Source organism: Tribolium madens, unplaced genomic scaffold, assembly GCF_015345945.1.
Source record: "Tribolium madens isolate multiple individuals breed KSU strain unplaced genomic scaffold, Tmad_KSU_1.1 Scaffold_1;HRSCAF=32;Tcas5.2_LG8, whole genome shotgun sequence".
NCBI lineage: Eukaryota > Metazoa > Arthropoda > Insecta > Coleoptera > Tenebrionidae > Tribolium > Tribolium madens.
In genome coordinates this window covers 4659454-4677502 of record NW_025400984.1, presented here as the reverse complement: position 1 = coordinate 4677502, position 18049 = coordinate 4659454, and the positions used below count along the sequence as shown (strand labels likewise).

Genomic DNA, 18049 nt, shown 5'->3' with positions numbered 1-18049 from the left:
AGTTTTTACGGGCGAACTTTTTTGCGAGGCTATAGCCGAGTCTGGAACAGCAGATGAGTTTGTTAAAACTTTTTTTCTATTTTGTGTCTGGAAGAAAGCTTTTTTCGATATCAAAACCAATGCTTTAATGAGCAATTTCAACACCGATCTGGGTGCTAAAATAGACTAGTACAATTTATTTTCTAAAAGTTGATAATGGTGATTTTCAGCGGCGTTTTGAGCGATTTTTTTTTAAGGTGGTGTGCATGAAATATTTGCAGTATTCATTGTTAATTCAATAAAATTTTGAAAAATACTTGAGATTTAACACTTTCAAACTTTGTAACAGTTATATTACCCACCACAAACTATTATTCGAGCAAAAGATCCTAAATTTTGAAAAATCCTTCAGATTACGTTAAATTTAATTATTCTAATAATAAAAATGTTTTAAAACAGTTTTTTTGAATGCACTCTCAAAACAGCTGTTTTAGTCTCTTAAATGAATTTTTTTTGAGTTTTCCCCAATAAATTAGAAAAAGACTAATTTTAAGGACTATTTTGGGAAAAAGTAAAAAAGTTACAAAAACACTCATTTTGTAAACTAAAATGTATCTACAAAATAGTAAAGTAATCTTTTTTGAAGCACTTATTCTTTTAAATTTAAACTCGTGCTTCAAAAGACTGGTTTTATGAGACGTGTTATTTAATAATAGTATATTCAAAATATAATAATACTACTCAAAAGCACATTCAAACTTCTTATTATGTGATTGATTTATTAATTTAGAAATAAAAAATGGTACAGTTGCGGAATTAAAATTTTAGGCAGTATGTATGTACAGTTGGAGACAAAATACTTTGGTCATCAATGTCACTTGAGTGACATTACATTGTAAAGCATGCTTTAGGATTGTTAACCTTATTTTTAGCTACTGTCAATCATAGTTGACAAGTTGTACATATTTTTGATAGAAAAATATAATAGCTGTCATTAATTTGAAATTGACATTTATTTTAACGTTAAAGTTTGAATTACATTAAAGTGTCAGTTAAGTGACGACCAAAGTATTTTGTCTCCAACTGTATTCAAAATGTAAACTGTACAGTTGCGGAATTAAAATTTCGCATAATGTAAACTCTAAAACAACCTTTACATTAATAACCTCATTTTTTACTCTTGTCATGTTTATGTCATTTTGACTTAAAAAATAGCGTCACTGACGGAAAAGTTTAATTATCAAAAGTAAGTTATGAATGTCATGATGACAGTAAAAGGTAGTTTACAGTGAATTTTTTGAAGTGACAGAAAAATACTGCCCGAAATTATAATTCCGTAACTGTACATAAAATAATTATTTTACGTACTATTTTGTTGAAAAAACACTCTTTTTTGTATACGCTTCCGAAAATAGCTGTTTTAGGGATTCATTTTAGACTCTAAAAAGGTGTAATTGAGGTGTTTTGGGGGCTGTGTATAAAACTTGAGACACCTGGTATATGTTTAGTGAAAACTTTTGGATAAAACTTGAAACACTTGGTACATGTTTATAAAAAACATTTGTTACGTATTGTTTTGCGAGACACTATTTTTTTGAGTCGGAAAAAAACTGTTTTTTTGTATACGCTCCCGAAAATAACTGTTTTAGTCTCTAATAAGGTGTAATTGAGGTGTTTTGGGAGCTGGGTATTAAACTTGAGACACCTGGTATATATTTAGTGAAAACTTTTGGATAAAACTTAAGACACCTGGTACATACATGTTTATAAAAAACTTTTGTTACGTGTTGTTTTGCGACATACTATTTTTTTGAGTCGGAAAAAAACTCCTTTTTTGTATACGCTTCCGAAAATAGCTGTTTTATTGACTCATTTACTCAAATGAGTTTACTCTAAGAAGGTGTAATTAAGGTGTTTTGGGGGCTGTGTATAAAACTTGAGACATCTGGTATATGTTTAGTGAAAACTTTTGGATAAAACTTGAGTACATGTTTATAAAAAACTTTTGTTACGTGTTGTTTTGCGACATATTATTTTTTTGAGTCGGAAAAAAGCTCTTTTTTTGTATACGCTGTAATAGCTGTTTTAGGGACTCATTTGAGTCTCTAAAAAGGTGTAATTGAGGTGTTTTGGTGGGTGTGTATAGGTTTAGTGAAAACTTTTGGATAAAACTTGAGATATACTCTTTTTCATATTAATGTGCATCAAGTAGGTTGTAGAAGTCTAAATGAATCTTTAATTTAAAGTCCGATTTACACAAAAAGTGTCATTAATGCCATTCAAAACAAATTTAATCACATCAATAATGACAAAAATCTTTATGTTTCCTATAGCTTGTTCCAAATCTGGTGGCGAACGGACGTTGTCAAAAATGACTGAATTTTGACACTAAACATATGTTTACTATTAAAAAAAATATTGTTCATAAACGTCGTATGAAATAATATTTCAAAACCACTGTTATTCTTTAAAAAATTATAATAAGTAGGTACTCGTACATAAGATGAAGAATGATGAACAAATTATTAAATTGTTAACGCATGAAAAGAATTTTCAAAAATGATATTTATAACAATCCTTGTCTTCAAAATTTTTAAAGAAAAAAAGTACGCCCATGTATTTTTTATCTTAACCAAGTGGGCACACTCCAAGTGTCTTTTCTGTCACTGTCAGTTCGCCACCAGATATGGAATAAGCTCTATCCTATGTAGATTACGTTGTTAATTTTAACTATTTTTTGCTACATGGAGTACACATTTATTTGAAAAAATAATTTTTAGGGAAGATTGAGTTTAGGATTGTTTGAATTTTCGCATGGTTGCCATCTTAAAATAATCCCTTTCAACGACTACTTCGATGCACATTAAAATGAAAACAATTATACCTGGTACATGTTTATAAAAAACTTTTGTTACGTGTTGTTTTGCGACATTTCCATTCGTTTCAATTTAAAAATAGCAAGATAAGCAAGAGGCCCTCAAGTCGAGCCATTTCCCGGCTCATACAGAGAGCATAGTGCACATTTCCGGTTCAAGTTCCGGTCGTCGCGTGCCGCCTGTCATCCATGCTTCTTGAACATGATAAGTATATGTAACCTCGACATGTCCATCTTGAGCCGTTTCCTGTCTACATTCGTACATCCTCATCCTTTCACGTCATACTTTTCGGTTCTCGGACCGTTACGAGCGACGCAATAATTTATTTTTAATTTAAAACTCGAAAGAAATACGACACGATTAAAATCACGTAAGACGCTTCCTTAAGAAAAAATTCTTTATTGGTACAAGGAGCAAAGTTATGAGACAGATTACGTCACCACTTTGTCGGACATGACGAGAAAAATAAAAGGAAAAATCGGAGGCGGATTCGTTAAAATATGAGTTACGATAGCGTGGGGAACCAAAAACTCAGCAATTTTGATAAATGGACTAAAACAAGCTTTGAATTTATTTCAATATGGTTAAATAACTTCGCTCCTTGTCACTGGAAACAATGATGCGAGGAGAGTGGAAGCTCACGGCGGCGCATCTGCGTTGAATAAATCAAGAACAGGTAGGCGGTACCTTTGAGACGGCTTTGGTTCCACATGCAGTGGGTTCCTCGCCGGTACCACCGGTTAGAGTCGTCCGGCTGCCGCAGAAGATGGTCATGCTAAATCAGCCGTCAACTTTATATTATCTTTTATTTATTAAGCGATTTTGGTTCCGCTCGAAAGGCTTTAGGACGCTTAAGGAAGGCGGAAGTGGTACCTCAAATGGGCAATATAAATATCACGCGATAAAAATTGAAATGTGGATGTTGACGATATGCAAATGTGGCTACATTCTAAATGACATTTCTACTCAACTTGTCGACAAATTACCAACTTTACGAAATTAATGTTCATCACACGAACATTGCTAATTAATTTTAGCTAATTCATCGGTACATCACTCTAGACTTTATTCAATTAATTTGAAAAATTAAACGGCGAACATCTCCATTAAGCGTTTTAAGGTTAATTAAGACGGCAAGACTTTTTGGATTTTACTGTTAATTTTATTAACCTACGACCTCGCCAAATTCAGCTCCCGCCGCACTTTTCAGGTTTATGGCAACGCTGGAGAGAGCCGTTATTTCTAGTTAAAAATTTTTGTTCCTCACTTTTCAATACATATTTTCATTTAGAAAACTCTTCTTTGGGCAACAGAAAAAAGAAATGTCTAAAAACCAATTTATTTGTTAGAAATATGTGATTACAAAAATTCGATTGTGAATAAAATAGTATTTATACAAACTTCAGTAGAAGTGTCATTAGTCATTACTCATTACACCTTGAGGTCTATCCAATTTCGAGGCTGACATATTTTCCACTTCGTTTGTAATATACTCTTGATGTATTTTTTGAAAACAAAGTGGAAAAGTTGAGTTTTTTGCCGTTTCTTTTTCTTTATAATTGCATTTTGTTGTTTTTTTATTGTGACTAGTAGTAGATTACTTGTCGAGGTGGAAGGTGCTTCATTACCAAGGCGAAATTTGATGACTAACTAACTAACTAATGACTATCAAGGTTTGTACTATTTTATTCCCAATCATCCTCTTTAAACAACAAAAAGCCAATAAAGAATTTAGCAAATTTTGAAAAACAAGATTTAAGTTGGAAAGTTGTCACTTATTCCTTATTTTTTTCAGGTTGAGAAGTAGCCATTTCCCAACCTGAAGTGTCATATTACATATCAACTGATAAGGAAGCGACCATTTTTATTTTAAACCTCATATTTGATATCAATTGTTAACTGAAGTTGAAATGTCATACTTTGATCTATTTGTTTTCTATGTTTTCCACTATCAAGTTTTGTATACTATTTTATTCACAATCATCCTCTTTAAAGAACAGAAAGCCAATAAAGAATTTGGCAAATAATTTGAAATCTGTAAAAACTTAAGTTTGTCTCGGTCGCACAGCACAGCTCAGTATAAAAATAAGTAAAAAACAGTGTCTTCATCTTTTAAGTATCACATTTAGAAGACAAAACTAGAAATGTTATTGAAATAAATTACAATGATCTATAAAGCCAAACAAAAATTCGTCGAAATCTGATAAAAAATAATAAAAATATTGCAACACATTGCAATCTCAAATCTCAAAATTTTAGTTGTCCGGTTAATTTTGGCGGCTAGTGTACAAACCTTGATGGGATCTATCCAGTCTCGATACTGACATGTTTGTAATATACTATTGATGTACTTTTTTGAGAATGAAGTGTAAAAGTTGAGTTTTTGCTCATTTCTTTCTTTAATTGCGCTTTATTGGGCTTTTGATTGTGAATAATAGTAGATTAAATGACAAGGTGGGAAGTGCTCAATTACCAAGGCGAAATTTGATGATTAACTAACTAATGAAGTAACGACTATCAAAGTTTGTATAATATTTTATTCACAATCATCGTCTTTAAAGAACAGAAAGCCAATAAAGAATTTAACAAATTTTGAAAAACAAAATTCAAGTTGGAAAGTGTCACTTATTCCTTATTGTTTTCGGGTTGAGAAGTAGCCATTTCCCAACCTGAACTGTCATATTACATATCAACTGATAAGGAAGGGACCATTTTTATTCTAAACCTCATATTTCATATCAATTGTTAAATGAAGTTGAAATGTCATACTTTTCAACTACACGTGCAAGGTAATTTGATCTATTTACCTATCTAATCTCGATGCTGACGTGTTTTCCACTTTGTTTGTAATATTCTATTGATACACTTTTTTGAGAATAAAGTGTAAAAATTGAGTTTCTGCTCATTTCTTTTTTTAATTGCGCTTTGTTAGGCTTTTGATTGTGAATAATAGTAGATTACATGCCAAGGTGGGAAGTACTCAATTACCAAGGCGAAATTTGATGACTAACTAACTAATGAAGTAACGACTATCAAAGTTTGTAAACTATTTTATTCACAATCATCCTCTTTAAAGAACAGAACGCCAATAAAGAATTTGACAAATTTTGAAAAACAAAAGACTTGTGTATGACAGTTCATCAGTTTTCGGGTTGAGAAGTAGCCATTTCCCAACCTAAACTGTCATATTACATATCAACTGCTAAGGGAGTGACCACTTTCGAACTTTAACCTGATATTTCATATCAATTATTGTTAAATGAAGTTGAAATGTCATATTTTTCAACTTTTCACATGCAAGGTAATTTGATTATTAGTTATTACTTTATTATTGCTTTTTTGCTGGTTTATATCTCTCATCTCTCAAGAATTAAAATTATGCAAAATGTGGTAGATAATTCAGAAAAGAACTGGCAAAATCCTGAAATCAGTAAAAACTGAAGTTTGTCTCTGTGACACACCACAGCTCAGTATAAAAATAAGTAAAAAAACAGTGCCTTCGTCTTTTAAGTATCACATTTAGAAGACAAAACTAGAAATGTTATTGGAATAAATTACAATGATCTACAAAGTTTTTTCTTTAAGCCAAACAAAAATTCGTCGAAATCCGACAAAAAATAAAAATATTGCAATGTGAAAAATCTCAAAATTTTAGTTGTCCGGTTAATTTTGGCGGCCAGTGTACAAACCTTGGTGGGATCTATCCAGTCTTGATGCTGACATGTTTGTAATATACTATTGATATACTTTTTTGAGAATGAAGTGTAAAAGTTGAGTTTTTGCTCACTTCTTTTTTAATTGCGCTTTATTGGGCTTTTGATTGTGAATAATAGTAGATTACATGCCAAGGTGGGAAGTGCTCATTTACCAAGGCGAAATTGGATGACTAACTAACTAATGAATTAACGACTATCAAAGTTTGTATACTATTTTATTCACAATCATCCTCTTTAAAGAACAGAAAGCCAATAAAGAATTTGGCAAATTAAAAAAAAAGACTTATGTATAACAGTTCATGTTGGAAAGTGATCACTTCCTTATCAGTTTTCGGGTTGAGACTTAAGTAGTTATATTACATATCAACTGCTAAGGCAGTGACCACTTTCTAACTTGAACCTGATATTTCATATCAATTATTGTTAAAAGAAGTTGAAATGTCATATTTTTCAACTTTTTATATGGAAGGTAATTTGCTTATTACCTTATTATTGTAAATAAAATAGTATAAAACCTCGGAGGGATGTATCCAATTTCGATGTTGACATGTTTTCTACTTGTTTGTAATATACTATTGATGTACTTTTTTGAGAATAAAGTGTAAAAGTTGAGTTTTTGCCCGTTTCTTTTCCTTTTAATTGCGTTTTGTTGTGCTCGGAAAACTCTCCCTTTGGTTGTCCATGTCTGAGCCCCATCTCGCCTCATTACCCGAAATGATTCGGCAGATTCCCTGTAGGTAGCGTCGGGGTCATCTCGGGCTTTGGAAGCGGCAGCCGCTTCTTTCAACTCGATAATGATTATGATGACCAACTGTTGTGATTGCCGGATGATGAATTGGGATTTGAATACGAGCACTATGTTCGATTCATTCCGTCGCCGATGGAAGTAACTATTGTTGCATTTTTACGTTAAAAAGTTTTTGTATTGTGTAGTAACGCGCCGCGCGTCCGGCATTGTACCATGATGCAAAAAAATGTGAGGAATTTTATTGAACAAGGGTGGACACAATCGAGTGAATGCATTGCAGTATTATATCTCCACTACGGTACTTCATAACTAAAAATAATTGCCGTATTAGCATATGCTGTTGTTGGTATTGTCCGCTTTGGGACAGCATAAAGCCAGCGAAAACAAATAGCCCAGCATGGTGTGCAGAAAGCGACACAATAGCGGCTCGCACTCAAAAACACAGCGAATCGACATAAATCAAAGCTGGTGCTTAAGCACCACCACAAAAAATAATCGGACAAATCAAACTATTTAAATCACGTTTTTCGCACTTCTCTCGAAAAAGTGATAAAGCAATCAAATTTCTTAATTTTTTACTAATATTTTACACTGTTTCTATCGTATGTTGCCATTAATATACGCACAACTATAAAATACGTCGTCAATCACATCGTATTTATTTTGTCATTTTGGCATTATTTTGTTAAACTTTGGATATAACGATTTCTAAATTTAATAAAATTTCTGATCCAACACAAGTTTTATGGTTTGAAAATCTCATTCTTATAAATTCTCATTCCCTAATAGTCGCTCGAATTTAAACTACGATCTCGATTTTTAAGCTATTTATAAAACTTTGTCTTAATAGATATAAAAATTGTACGACAATTACGACCAATCTTTTAAACTTAAAGCAAAAAGCTCAACACCATTGTAATCAGAGTAAAAAAATCTATCGAATGGCACTAAACTCAAGTCGATATATCCCAAAAAAGAATCAATTTTTTAAACACCGAAACTACAAAATGCTTGGCAAATCTATCGGATAATATAGGTTTAAATCGCATCTGAGACATGTTCAAAAACACTATTTTTTAAGGGGGTGTTTTAACAAAATTTTCATTTTTGTATTTTGTAAATTACGCCAAAACTGTACCTTAATAATATAATATTTTGACGTAGACATATGTAAAATGTTCCGGGAAACCGATTGCCGTCATGAAAACTGCAAAATTCGTAATAGCTTGGAAGTTACAGTCAAATTTATATTTTCGATATTTTTGACTTCATCAGTACATAATTTTCTCAATAACTATTTATCGTAGAACACTAATCTTTTCCGTTTATGATAGAAAATTAAATTTTCTTTCCAACAGTACCAAACGTAAGAAGTTATCACCAATAAGTCCGGAGTTATTAGCAATAGACCGCTCCGGGTACCAAAAATTGACCAAAATCGACAAAAATCAAAAAAAAAATCGAGTTTTAAATTCATTCATGCAACGTTTTTTACATTTTTAGAAGTCTTAAAGACTCAAAACAGTGCATAAAATGTTATTGGGTCAAGTTTAAAAAATTACGAATTTTTTGAGTTTTTGAAGGTGAGTAAAATTATAAAAATAGTCGTAAAAACCCTTAAAATATGATTTTCTAGACGTAAAATTGAGTGCTGAACACGATACAATAGGTTAAAATACTCTAGAATGCATAGTTTTTGAGCCATTAAATAATAAAGTTAAGAATAAGGTTAGAAGCAACCATAAGCACTATATCCAACTCTAACCCAAAAATTAAAAAAATTCAACTTTAAAATTGAAGCAGATTCTGTCAGTTTTTTTTTTTTTTTGAGAAATAAGCGTCAATTAATTAAAATAAATATAATATTATTTATTTGTAATTTCTAGATTATATTCTTTGACCAAAAAATTGTAACAGTGGGTTGCCATTTATAAAAAAAACTTTGCAGAACTCAAGAACTTAATGATAGAAATTTCGAAAAAATTTTGTACTTCACTACTTTAAAAAAAATGTTCAAACCTCTTATTCATGTACAATTATTTTCCCAAAAATAGTGGTTAAAAATACAAAATAGTGCCGAAAATAGGGAGGAGAGGGAGGGGAAGTTTACTTAAAATAGGGCATGTACTGCTAGTATCTAAAAACTATATTTTTTATGCTTCCAAAAATAGCTATTTTGCGGACTCATTTGAGTCCCCAAAATGAGTGTTTTTCGGACTCAATAAAATAGTACACAAAACGGTTATTTAAGTTACTCAGTCCCCAAAAACAGTTTTTGCGGACTAAAAAATAAAATTGGTTACTATGATAACGAAATTTTTTTAATTAGTAAGAGGTCTTAATTCGTGTTTTGGGAGCTTTACAAAAAAATCTTGTATGCACCACGTACGCAAAAGGTTTTAGGTGACTCCTTTCATTAAAGACTCGGTTCCTACGTCGCCTCGTCATTAATTACGATTCGTCGCCCTATTTTTTACATAAATACGTACTATTTTATGGAGTTCAAAACAAACTCACCTTTAGGGAATTAAATAAGTCCGTAAAATAGCTAAAAATATGATTTTTTGGTGTGAAAATGAGGCAATTTTGATAAAAAAAAAAGGTTTCAGTGATACCGAATTGAGCTCTGATAACTCCTATCAAGTTTTCCAAACTATAAAAGATATTTATTTCTAAAGAGATAATATTTTCCTCTGGAGTCAATATTAACTCTTAATTTTTCTAAAAAAATAGTGAATTTTGTTTATCCAGCACTTTTATAAAATTAAATAAAAACTTGAATGCTCCAACCTCGAATAAAATTTAAATTTCGATGAAAGATTTACGATTTTAGTTGATTAAAAAATGCAAATTTATTCGACATAAATTTTTCTTTTATTATCAATATATTAGAAAAGGGAAGAAATGTGATGACATTTTGCAAAAATTTGCTGCAAACTGTAAAATACGAGCCACACATTCGGCAATAATGACTTTTAAACTGCCAGTGGCGGAACTAGAGTGGGTCTTGGGGAGATGACAAAACAAAAATCCAGTTATAACATATGGAAAATATTTTTTAATTATGTTGGTATTTCTTAAGAAAAATATTAACACTGACAAAATGAAATTAGCTTTTTTTCTTGGGATTTTTTCTCTTAACTTTGAAGCGAAGTAAACCAATTCAAGTTATTGATTGATTTGAAGACTATTAAAATATAAAACAAAATTTTATAAACCAAAAAAATTATTAGATAAATAAACAAATCTTTTTTTGGTTCGACATTTATTACATTTTCCTTTTTTTTTCTTCAGTCTTTCCTATTCTAAAACTTCTATTCTTACATTGGGGCACCAATCAACAAAAAATATTTTTTTGATGATTTTTTAAAAATTGGTTACGATATTCAAATCCGTTTGTTACATTTTCAAAATCAAGTTCACATTTACTTCAAGCTTGTGGATCACGATTTGACGGAAAAGAATTTCCTTAGATTAGAGTCTTGCTGTTAAATTAGCTCCGTAATGACCGAGAACGTGCTTTTTACCGATCTAATTCATCCTTCCTGTTTCATTCATTCATCGCATTTCTACGTGCGGATGTGTTACATTGTGGACCGGTGACCTGTGACCGGGGGTCAGGCGCAACCGTTCCGCCACGCGCCCATCTTTATTTGCAATTGTAATCGAATCTGTGTAATTATGACGACCCTTAATTGGACCAGCACGCTTCGACTGTAATTAATTTTTAAAAACGCACTGTGCACACAAAGGACTTTATCTTGAAAATCGTTAGGAACTAACGAGAAGTTGAATTATTAGTGAGGTAGAGACGTTTCCGTTTCGGTAATAAAAATGTAAATTAATTAGAAATTCCGAGCGATGGTCGTAAATCATAGATCACGGGAGCATGGGCGCCGACTACATGGGTGCATCGGGGCGGATGCACCCATTGAAAATAATGTACTCTTGCTTAAGGTAAAAAATAATAGTAATAACTCTTAATAATATTTGAAATTTCGTGTTTATTCTAACTTTTTTTAGTAAGGTTGCATTATTTAAAACCACTTTTAATGTCAAAGATGTCTTAAATTTTCTATTATTTTCTATTTTCACCTTAGAGAACATTATCAAATTTCTATTTTGTTTTTTCAATTTTCAAATTAATTCAAAATTAGCTTTACAGTGAAAAATTCTTTGAAAAAAGATTTCTTATTATCCTAAATACTTCAAAACGACTACATAAACTTTTTTCATGCTATTCCAAAAAATTAAGAGAACAAAAAAATTTCTTAAATTTTCTGGTGACTTTTGCAAGATTGTATCAATGAAAAATGGTCGTATTTAGATTAAAAAAATCCATTTTGAAGCTTCAAGTTTCTAGTCTTGAGATCCATTGGCAAAAATTTTTCTGAGCTATGGTTATTACGCAATCCTAAGAAATATAGAGCAAAAACAAATTGTAATTTTTTTTTTTTGGTCCACGGACTTGGGGAAACTTTAATTAATTAAATCAATGCATGGTCCGGATAGCTTGTTCATTCAGCTTTAATTTGCTTTTTTATGTTCTCTTTACATCAATTTAAGTTATTTGACTTTTAATGAAAAAGAATTTTTTTGGCTTTAACAAAGAATGTAAGGATAGTTTCAAAAACTGGAATTTTCCTACAAGATCTTTTTACTATTAAAAAAAAGGTGATTTAACGAAAAGAGAAAAAAGTTACTTTTTTTTGTTTATTTTAAAAAATCTACGGTGTATTCACAAATAGTAATGGGAAAACTCTGTAAATTTTTGAATCGATCATCAAACTGTTTTCTCAGGCTGATTGATTAAAATTTTACAAAAAAATATAAGAATCAATTTCTAAACATTTTATCAAAATAAAAAAAACAATTTTTTTTCAACTTTTTTACAATTTTGCATGTTAAATCCTTAAAAAAATAATTTTTCTGATGTATTTTAAAATCTGTAAAAAAATCAAGAAACAATACTGACTAATTTTTAAGACTATTCACCTTTTGCATACCCTAATATTACTCATCTCAAATTAATTAGCAAGCATTTTTGCTCTAAGAAAATTTAATTTTCTATCATATAAAATAAAATATAAGATCAGTGCTCTATGATAAATAGTTATTGAGAAAATTTCTGATAAAGTCAATAATATCAAAAATATAGATACCTTCGTCTATAACTTCAAAACTATTACGAATTTTGCAGTTTTCTTGACGCTGCTAATCGATTCCCCGGAAGATTTTACATATGTCTAGGTCAAAATATTGATACCTCCAAGCTGTTTTCACACTTACACAAACATTCATGCAAATTTTGTTTAAAAAGTCAAATATATTTTTTTTTAATTGTTTCAGAATTTTTTTTCAAATTTAACAGTAGTGTATTATTTCTCAAAACGCAACAATTTGAAGCATTTTGCAACTTTGAACATGTACTATTTTCTTTACACTATTTTTTGTGTACATACATTAACCACTTTTGTATTTTTTACTGTTATTTATTGATTTTTTTTTGTACTATACGAAAAATTATATTGTTTTTAAGTGTTCTAAATATTAAATACTTAAATTCAGCAAAAATAGAGAAGAAAAAATCTCTTTTTTTTACGTAATGTTTCTCAAGTCCTGCAAATTATACCAACATATGTATAGAAGATCTGAAAATAAACTATTTATGTTATTTGTACTGCTTTAAGGTTGAACTATACTGAATAAAAAATAAATCGTTGTTTAAAAATTCTGAAAACAATATCAGAACTTTTTGATGGCCTTAGCAGCAATATATATATATAAATTTGAAATTTTTTGTCTGTGCCGTTTCAAAATAAATTTAAAAAAACCTCTATTTTTGGCCATTTTATTTTTATCAAGTTTTTTTGTTTATGCACCCCTTGAAAATATTAAAAGTCATGCACAGGAGTGAAGAAATTTAGAAAAAAATAGGATTGCATGCTGGTGACAATGAAATTTCATTCTTTGCTAATGCCCTTCGAAACGCGAACCTCCAACAAAGCGTCTTTATGCCCTGGAGGGCATGCACCAGCAGGAGCTCCGTCGAGTCATTACAGCAATGTCTAATCAGTGAGCAGGCACTTTGTAAGCTGTATTGTATTAATAAGAGCGAAGTAATCTCACCATCGCCATCTTTCCACATGTCCATCCGCGTCCACTTCCTCCCTTTGCTCTTATTATAGACCTCCACGTCTTGCTACTTCGCTTGGGTTGTTCGGCCTTATGACCTCCGGCGTTTCGCATTGTTACTTTTAAGGATGTTTGCGTTTGCTTTTTTTGGAGTTTTATACAATTATAAAATGTATGGACGGAGGCCGGCTAGTTGAAAGTCTTTAAACGTCGGCTATAAAAGAAGAAACGGTGAAAAAATTCCTCCTTTTAATAGCTCTTTAATCCGGATTAAAAACTTCGAGATTTTTAAACCAGAAAACGGAATCTTTGCATTTTTGACAACACCATAAATTTGCTGTTACGACTCGCATAAATTGTAACTAGAAGACTATCAAAATCTAGCTCGTATTTCGACAAGTGTCGTAAAGGTTTATCTCGGAATGGGAGATAATTTAAATTTTATTTTTATTTGATGGTGGACAGGGACAAATTATAGAATATTTATAAAATTATTATAAAACAGTATTAAAAATTATATTAATATGTTAAGTAACGCTATAAACTTCAAGATATTTTTGAACAAATCCCTAAATTATTGCTCATTCAAAATTGAAATGTCATTAAATTATAAGGTAATAAAGATAAACATAATTAGGCAGGCGAAAGCAAATACCGTGGAAAATACTTTTAACCAAATTGAAGTAAAAAAAATTCAAACTTACCAACAAGAGAAGAATTACAATTTTTTTAATTGGTCATTAATTTACTGAAATTTAAATCAAAAAGCAGAAAATTTCACAACTGTGGAACATTATTATTTTGTCAATTATTCAAAATTTAAAAGTTTATTCTTTAATTTAAAATTTACAGTACCAAAAATCTACGAAGGTACAAGCGTATAATAATATTTTTTAATTTAGTTACGCTCTAAATGAAGTTTGCTCTTAATTGTAAATAGTATTAAAAAAGAACAAGAAGAAACATTTCTTTTTTTAATGCATAAAGTTAGTTTTTGTTTACTCACTTGTGAAGAAAGTAGTTAAAAATTGTCATCTCGCTATATCTTAACCTTCAATTTTTTTTTAAATAGTTAACAAAAACTTTAAAAAATGATGTATACAACGTAGCATTCAGAATTTAGTCAACTTCGGCCTTTGCCCTCGGGTACTCAACAGTTTTCATCTATGAGTATTTTATACCAAACTGCGATAAAAACATATTATTGTTTACTAAGGAAATTACTACAAGTGGAAACATATTTCTTTCTTAATTATAATTAGTGCAATTTTCCTAAGAATAGGTATAAAAAAAAGTTTAATTTAAAATCCTAAAAATCTAAAGTTCCAAAAAGTAAAATTTTCGAATTTAATGTTTCTGAAATTGTCTGTAACGTCAGTGAAATAAAAAAGTCAACCAAAATACTCTGTAAAAAAGTATTTTTTTTAGATTCATGTGACGTCAATCGAAATCGTCTGTAAAGTTCACAAAGTAGTCAGTAAAAAGTGCAATGTTGGTTGCCTAGGATTTGCTTTAATGCTTTGTTATACAAATAACAATTTTTCTATATTTTCAAAAATTATTTTTGTCGTGCAAATGGAAGCAAAAATGAATGTTATCATGAGCGGTAATATGCTTTTCCACTTTAAATTTTATCAACTAAATATCCACAAAAATGTAGTTTATGTAAACGAAAAGTAAAGAACCCATGATTAAATAGTACATTACAAGCGAGGTGGTAAGTTTGTATGTTATTTTATTCACAATCACATTATTTTCAGTCAAAATTTGAGTAAAATAAAATTCTAACAAAGTTAAGGTCCAAACGTGGTAGGCCATCCAAATGGCGTTTGATTTTTGACATTTCAGAAATGTCAAAGAAAATATTGAAATAATGTGTGAATCTGATTTAAAATCGTCGAAATGGAGCAGTGTACTCTCCCAGAAGTAAGACAAACTGCTACAAAAGCAATTGAACACTAATTTAGCAAAATATTATGCGTAACTTGACAATTTGGAAAAAAAAATTCCCGGTATTTTTGTAATTTTAAGGTTGGCTATCCTGCATATTACCGTCCAAGAGAAATGATATTACTCCTCATGAGATTTAAAGATTGTTTCCCATAAAACTTATTATTCACATACAACTCGGACTGTCGCTCTCGTGTATTAAACGTCCCGATAGTAGATAAAAAGTGTCTAATGATTATTTGTAGTGTATTATTTGAAAGTTCTCGACTTTGATATTTATTTATCAAAATTATTGTTTTCCAGTCATGAAAATTACCAAGAAGAGAAATATTGTTTCTTTCGTTTTTCAATAAATGCAATTTCGGCAACAAGTGAAAAATCTTCTAAGTCAACAAGAATTTGAATTTACATTTTTATTCTGATGTTTCATTAAAGGTTTTAAGTTTACATGAAATTTTGATTTTCTTCGAAAGTTTTCTACTTTGTTATTCATTTATCAAAGTTATTGTTTTCAAGTCATGAAAATTACCAAGAAGAGAGTTTGTTTTTTTCGTTTTTCAATAAATACAATTTCAGCAACAATTGAAAAATCTTCTAACTCAGCAAGAATTTGAATTTACATTTTTATTATAATGTTTCATTAAAGGTTTTAAGTTTACAGGAAATTTTGATTTCTTCTCTTAAGACAAAAATAAAGCAAAATTGCAAAAATACCGTGATTTCCTCCCTCGAGGAGGAAATTCTATTACCTTCCCCATATCCTTTCATTAGATTTAAGAATGTGGCAGTAACATTTTAATTGTTGCATACTTGCGGAGTTATTTTAATGAAATTACTTGACCATCCATGTAGATTAATTTCGGAGCTCGGTGTGGGAAGCCAGAAAATAACTCCACCAGACCTTAAAAAGTTAGTATTTTCTCCATGTGAAATGTCAATTATTTTCCCTCCCGGCGCCAAGTTAACAACTTCCTCCATTGCGCGGCAAAAACAAATATTAAACGTAATAAAATCTTTGATAAAAATGTATCTCGTTCGTTGCATTGACCTTGTTAGCACCTCGCCGAAGAGATTAATACATGCGGTGAATCAGGATGTAGTTATTGCAATAATCCGATACAAGGCTGCGTCGTGTCGAGGATTCGCCCACAAACAATCATCTCGCCACGCCCACGATTCGGTGAACTTCGACCTTAAAACCGCACAATTCCATTTCTGGAGCCAGGGGTCGTCCGTCTCACTGCACCCTTTTTTGCTCCTCACCTTGAATATTAAATCGCATTGTTTCAACTATCGACGATTTTTTTTTCTTCTTGACTGCCTCTTCACTGTCCCATGTCCGGTGTGTCCGGTTGAAGATTTTCTTTCCCAAGGAAACGGATATTTACGCGCATATAGCACGATTTAATTTACTGTCATTTGACGAGATTACAGAGTCGCGGCGGGTAATTGATTCGTTTTTGTGGATGTGGCGAGGAAAGAACACAGGTCGTGGCCTTAAACTTTGCTTTCTGGGCTTTCTATTTCAACACCATCTTTATATTAATTGCTATTTTCCTGGTACTAGTTTTTGTCGCCGTTTTATTGATATTGATTTAAATGGAAGCGGTCAAGCAAGAAGGCATAGAATGAGAAACAAAGAAAAAGAACTAGAAAATTACTCAACAGTTTTCTTGCTGTTGGACGTTGCAACGACCACAAACCATAAAAAGGACTTTATAAGATAAACTATTCCAAGATAAAGGAAATAAAATGCCACATTCTCAGGTGTTTGACACAAAAATAAATAAATACAATGCTGAACTGCAAATCCATTTTTCACTGATTTAAGACTATTGCTCAGAATTTTAGGTTTACAAAAAATAAAAAATGACCAATCTGTGGATGGAAAATTTCAACTTTATAATAGTCATGTATGTGCCAATGGAATAAGGAATGTTTAAAGCCCGACGTTAGGAGGGCTTTTAATATCATGAGGGCTATAATCGACAATTATTATGCCTGTGGTTTTATTGTAATTTGAATTCCATTTTGCTACTCTGGAATAAGTATTTAATATTTCCGGTGAATTTCGTATGTTATAAAAAAAGCCCAAGGTCTAATAAAAGCCATAATTATGCCCGCTTTTGATAGGTGCTCAGAAACAAGTGTGTACAGATGCGCCAGAACTCGCGCCCCAAAGAAACATACATTATAAAGTAAGATACCAAAAACATGGAAAAAATGTTAAAAAAATTCTATCTATAAAAATTTCACAGAATGTGAGTTTAAATTTTGCACTTTGACTCTATTTGTTTCTGTTGGAGAATAATTTTCCAAGTTTTGTTGCTACAGGCTATTAGAAGAGGAAACAATGAAGCTGCATCCTAAATTAAATATGCTAAATACAGGGTGCGCCAGAACTCACGTCCCAGAGAAAAATGCCATATAAGGTGAGATACCAGGAACATGGAAAAAATGTTAAAAAAATTTCATCTATAAATATTTCGAAGTTATGAGAGTTTAAATTTTGCACTTTGATTCTATTTATTTCTGTTGGAAAAATAATTTTCCAAGTTAGGCTATTATAAGAGGAAACAAGGAAGCTCTATCCCAAATTGTAACTCTGTTTAATGTTATTTATAGCTGTTTTTGCCAAAATTTTT

General features: G+C 30.9%; 1 protein-coding gene across 1 annotated transcript in view; it reads left to right on the top strand.

Moving 5' to 3' along the window:
- The window catches only part of LOC123004276, an 82394-nt gene that overhangs the window by 2997 nt on the left and 61348 nt on the right, over positions 1-18049 (top strand). The gene's annotated exons all lie outside the window — the stretch shown is intronic.